Source organism: Piliocolobus tephrosceles, chromosome 19 (genome assembly GCF_002776525.5).
Source record: "Piliocolobus tephrosceles isolate RC106 chromosome 19, ASM277652v3, whole genome shotgun sequence".
NCBI classification, from domain to species: domain Eukaryota; kingdom Metazoa; phylum Chordata; class Mammalia; order Primates; family Cercopithecidae; genus Piliocolobus; species Piliocolobus tephrosceles.
The window spans coordinates 20,351,952-20,357,951 of NC_045452.1; the positions used below are offsets into that span (position 1 = coordinate 20,351,952).

The following is a 6,000-nucleotide window of genomic DNA, read 5'->3' on the forward strand; positions in this document are numbered from 1 at the left end:
TGTCCATTGTGTCCCTTGGCCAAAATCCTGCGCAGGTCCGAGGTCCATTTGGAGCCACCATGTGGCTTGGAGACCCGTTCAGGACGGAGACGTCCGCCTGAAAGTGATCTCCACCTTGGCTTCAAGAGCCTCCAGTCTGTCTCTGCTGGTTCCAAATGATGCTTTGAAGCCAAGCAGAGATCCACTTCCATTTCCATTGTGTCCATTGTGTAAGTAAAGAGGAAACAAATGGGAAACCCCCCCAGTCCAAATTTCCAAAGAGCACCCCCTTAGGGTGCCTCCTAGCCAATTTAAAAACCTTACAGCTTGAACAAGACCTTAGGAGGAAGCAGTTAATTTTCCTTTCCACTGTGGCGTGATCGACCTCAGCAATTTCTGCCAGCAGCTAGGCAAGTGGTCCGAAATTTACATACAAGGCTTTTGGGCCTTAGGCTCTCGTCCCTATACTCCTTCTCTCCCCGCTCTCCCCACCCCCTCCCTTCCTGCCCAGACTCCTCCTCCTCCCCCCATCCAGACTCCTCCTTCCTCCTCCTTATCTACTAGTAATCCACTGGGTCCCGTGCCTCCTTCGGGGCCCCCAACTGGCTGTCTTGAGTCCCCTATCTCTGCCCACACCCTCCTACAGTGTTAGCACCTTTGTGAGAGGTGGCTGGGGCGGAGGGGGTAGTCAGAGTACATGTCCCTTTTTCATTGGCCGATCTTTCCAAAATTGAGAAGCGTTTAGGTGATTTCTCAGCTAATCCTACCATATACATAAAGGAATTTAGACACCTTTGTCAGGCCTATGACTTAACTTGGCATGACCTCCAGGTTATCCTAACCTCTACCCTAAACTGACTGAGGTTCTAACCCAGTATACCCAGTTAGATCCTGCCTCCCCCACAGGGGCCACCATTTTGGCGTCTTATTTCATTTCTCAATTAGCTCCTGACATTCGTAAAAAACTTCAAAAGGTAGAGGATGGTCCTCAGACACCAATACAAGACCTAGTTAAATTAGCCTTTAAGGTCTATAGCTCCAGAGAGGAGACGGCTGAGTTATAGCTCCTAGCAGCGGCTTTCAGGTTTACAGCCCAGTCATAACCCCAGGCCAGAGAGCACATACCCCACAGACTCCAAAGCTACAAAAGGAGCCTGCCTGCTATAAGTGCGGCAAGGCAGGACACTATGCCAACAGGTGTCCGCAAGGTCCCCGAGACCCAACGCAGCCTTGCTATAAGTGCAAGGCATCAGGACATTAGGCCAGTGAATGTCCTAACCCCTGTCCACCAGCAACCCCCTGCCCTGCTTGCCAGCAGGGAGGAAACTGGAAGTCTGATTGCCCCACCCTGAGAACAGGTGCCGCACCTCCACGTGACCCCCTTTCCCAGGATCCTGGGAGCTCCTTCCAGCTCCTACATCTGGACGATGACAACTGAAGGTGCCGAGACTCGGGGACCCCCATCACCCTCGCCGAGCCGTGGGTAACTCTCCTGGTAGCGGGTAAGACAATTAATTTTTTAATCAACAGTGAGGCTACCTATTCTGTTTTGCCGTCCTTCTCTGGACCTAGCCTTCCATATCTCTGTAGTAGGTGTAGACGGAAAGCCATCCACTCCACAAAAACTCCAATCCTTAATTGCTGCCTGGCCAACAATTACTTTGCGCAGTCGTTCCTCATTCCCAGCTAAAAAGGGCCCCTACCGAAAGCAATCAGTGGAAATCAGTTTGGCTTTCCCCCACTCGCCTCAAACTTACTAAATTTTCTTAACTATCTCATGCTCCCCAACCTTGCCAGGACTATCCTTCTGGGTTTTGCCCATATTCCAACAAATGCTTCCATTCCTCATTCCTATACTAATACTGTGCCTTATTTTATTTTTCATCCGTGCGTCCAAATACCAACCATGGGCCCCGACCTTAACGACGCCCCTTAACAGCAGGAAGTAGCCAGACAGACCACGGCGCCCCTTTATCACTATTATCAATAAAAGGTTGGACTGTTTGGACGAACGGAGGCAAGATGGTGCACTTCCGGGTTCTTCTTCACCACCAACTCTTCCCGCGCGCGCGAAAATGCAGCCGGCACCCAGGGAGGGTGCAGACCAACTGGGCATGCGCCAGGTGACGTCAATCTGAAGAGACCAAGATTTACCTGGTCGCACCTGCGGAACGCCCCTGACACGCCCATGCCCCACCTATTGCCCTCCCACTCCTAGAAAAGCCGCTCTCCGCCATTGAGCCACGCGGCCTTCTCACAGCCCGGCGGACTTCCCAGCTTCCCAGTCCTGTCGGGATGTCGGAACTCCGTCCGAGAGCTGGGTGGAGGGGAACTCTGCCGGCTTTCTTTGCCGGAGGCCGACAGACTTCTTCTCCACACCTTAGGTTACTAAAATAAACGTGCAGTTTTGCGCCTGACCTTTGCCTACTTGCTGGTTCTTTTGTGCTTGCTCTGGTGGTCTTAGAAAAACAAGACAATCCCAGCACTTTGGGAGGCCTAGACGGGCGGATCACAAGGTCAGAAGATCGAGACCATCCTGGCTAACATCCTGAAACCCTGTCTCTACTAAAAAAATACAAAAAACTAGCCGGGCGAGGTGGTGGGCGCCTGTAGTCCCAGCTACTCGGGCGGCAGGAGAATGGCGTAAACCCGGGAGGCGGAGCTTGCAGTGAGCTGAGATCCAGCCACTGCACTCCAGCCCGGGTGACACAGCGAGACTCCATCTCAAAAAAAAAACTACAATGAAACATCATCTCACCCCAGTTAATATGGCTTTTATAAAAAAGACAGGGAAAAACAAAACCAGGCATGGTGGGTTATGCCTGTAATCCCAGCACTTTGGGAAGCCCAGGTGAGAGGATCACTAGAGCTCAGGAGTTGGAGACCAACCCGGGCAATATGGTGAGACCCTGTCTCTACCAAAAAGATATAAAAATTAGCTGGGCATGGTGGCACATGCCTGTAGTCCCAGTTACTTGGGAGGCTGAGGTGGGAGTATCACTTGAGTCCTGGATGTCGAGGGCAGGAGTGATCCATGATCATGTCACTGCACTCCAGCCTGGGTGACAGAGCAAGTCCCTGTCTCAAAAACAAAACAAAACAAAACAATTTAAAATGAAAAAACTTGGGCTTATGCTGAAGGGAAGGTCAGATCATTTATAAATATTTATTAACCAATTATCATATGGAATTAATTACCATATTAACCAATTACCAAGGTAAAGCATTATGGAGGATATAAGGAGTCCTAAGACAACCTATGCCCTAGGTAAATTTAAAACATAATTAAGGAGGCAAAATATAAACATATAAAAAGAAAAATATCAAGAGACAGCAGTGTAAGTATGAGACACCCAAAGAATGAGAACATTCCCATATGGCCCTTGCCACAGTGCCCTGTACCCCCATCCAGCTGTTCTTCTCCACTCTCTCTTGCATATGACTTAACTCCTAACTATTCCTATTGTTCTTAATAAAATCCAATTGCAGGCCGGGCATGGTGGCTCACGCCTGTAATCCCAGCACTTTGGGAGGCTGAGGTGGGCGGATCACCTGAAGTCGGGAGTTCTGTACCAACCTGACCAACATGGAGAAACCCTGTCTCTACTAAAAATACAAAATTAGCCGGGCATGGTGGTGTGCACCTGTAATCGCAGCTACTCGGGAGGCTGAGGCAGGAGAATTGCTTGAACCCGGCAGGTGGAGGTTGCAGTGAGCCAAGATCGTGCCATTGGCCTGGGCAACAAGAGTAAAACTCCGTTTTGGAAAAAAAAAAATCCAAATTGCCAAAACAGTGGCTGCTAATCTGCAAGAACAATTCTTTCCTCTCTGAGAGGAGAATCGTCCTTAATCAATTGTTTCTGAAACCAGCTGAACTCCAGCTGAGCCCCCTGTTAAAGCCCTATACAACATTTCACCCTCCTTCCCCAAGTTAAAAGGCTCTTTCACAGTCTTCTCATGCCTGGCATTTCTGAAAAGGGACTTCTGCAAACAGTTCTCTGTTTTGTTTTCAAAGTGAGTATTTTAGATAGTAAATTCTATAATAGGTCAAGAAGGACAATATTTTCTTTTCTTTTTTTTTTTTTTGAGACAGAGTTTCGCTGTCGCCCAGGCTGGAGTGCAGTGGCCGGATCTCAGCTCACTGCAAGCTCCGCCTCCCGGGTTTACGCCATTCTCCTGCCTCAGCCTCCCAAGTAGCTGGGACTACAGGCGCCCACCACCTCGCCCGGCTAGTTTTTTTTTTGTATTTTTTAGTAGAGACGGGGTTTCACCGTGTTAGCCAGGATGGTCTCGATCTCCTGACCTCGTGATCCACCCGTCTCGGCCTCCCAAAGTGCTGGGATTACAGGCTTGAGCCACCGCGCCCGGCCAAGAAGGACAATATTTTCTAAATTGGGTTATTCAGTGATCTTTCTCAGGCTATATCCTTAAAATCCATGTGTGTGTAACATTGCTGACAACTCTTTTTGTCTTGAAACTTTCCTTTTGCTTGACTTTTACAACCAGATTTCCTTCTACTTCCTATCTCTGGGTTCCTCATTTTAGTCCTCTTCCTAAATATAAACATACCTCAAAGTTATGTTCTCCATTCTCCTCTCTTCTCTCTCTATAAGTTCTCTTTCCCACTTGGTTAATTTGTCCATATCTCTGGGCCTACCCCTTTCTCAAGCTGAAGTCAGTATTTCCAGCTGCCATCTGGATATCCTCATGTACATCATATTCAATACATTAAAATGAAGGCTGGCTGCAGTGGCTCATGCCTGTAATCTCAATACTTTGGGAGGCCAAGGTAGGCAGATCGCTTGAGCCCAGGAGTTGGATTTTACCCTGGGCAACCTGGTGAAACCTGGTCCCTACAAAAGATTAAAAAAAAAATTAGCCAGGCGTGGTGGTGTGTGTCTGTAGTTCCAGCTACTTAGAAGGCTGAAGTGGGAGGATCACTTGACCCTGGGAGTTCGAGTCTGTGGTGAGTGTAATTGGGCCACTGCACTCCAGTCTGGGCAACAGAGCAAGACCTTGTCTTAAAAAAAGAAAAAAAATTAGGCCCAGCATGATGGCTCACACCTGTAATTCCAGCACTTTGGGAGGCCAAGGTGGGTGGATCACTTTTGGTCAGGAGTTCGAAACCATCCTGGCTAACATGGCGAAACTCCATCTCTACTAAAAATACAAAAATTAGCCAGGTGTGGTGGTGCACATTTGTAAACTTAGCTACTTGGGAAGCTGAGGTTGCAGTGAGTTGAGACTGCACCACTGCATTTCAGCCTGGGTGATGGAGAAAGACTCTGTCTCAAAAAAAAAAAAAAAAAAAAACAAAATTAGTAATTTTAAATGAAACATCACCTTTTCTCTGAAACATGATCTTTCCAGTTCTATTGTTAGCATTGCATAACTATTCTCCCAGTATCTAGACAAAAAACCTGAGCGATTTCTCAAACCTCTCTTTCCTTTGTCTACCACCTATAGCCATCGAGTCCTATCAATTTTCCTCTCTAATATTTCTTTTACTTTTCTTTTTATTCTTACCACTTCCAACCTAGATCACGTTCTCATTACTTGCCTAGAATATTGGTAAAGTATCCAATTTACACCCACCATCTTGTTTCAAAGCCTTTCATGTCTAAGATCCCAATCATCTTTCTAGCCCATATCCTGGAATACCTTACACTTTAATTAAACTGAAATTCTTTCTGTAACCCAAACAGGTTCTGCCTGTTTTCCTTATGAACTTTCACCCTCTTCATACCTTTCCCTTCATTTGGGACCATGACTTTATCTTTCAGCCGGGCGCAGTGGCTCACCCCTGTAATCCCAGCATTGTGGGAGGCCACGGTAGGCAGATCACCTGAGGTCAGGGGTTCCAGACCAGCCTGGCCAACATGGCAAAACCCCATCTCTACTAAAAATACAAAAAAATAGCCAGGTGTGGCCGGGCGCGGTGGCTCAAGCCTGTAATCCCAGCACTTTGGGAGGCCGAGACGGGCGGATCACGAGGTCAGGTGATCGAGACCATCCTGGCTA

General features: G+C 48.0%; 1 protein-coding gene across 1 annotated transcript in view; it reads right to left on the reverse strand.

Moving 5' to 3' along the window:
* DMC1 (DNA meiotic recombinase 1) overlaps positions 1-6,000 on the reverse strand; it is a 51,269-nt gene that overhangs the window by 27,424 nt on the left and 17,845 nt on the right. The window lies entirely within an intron of this gene.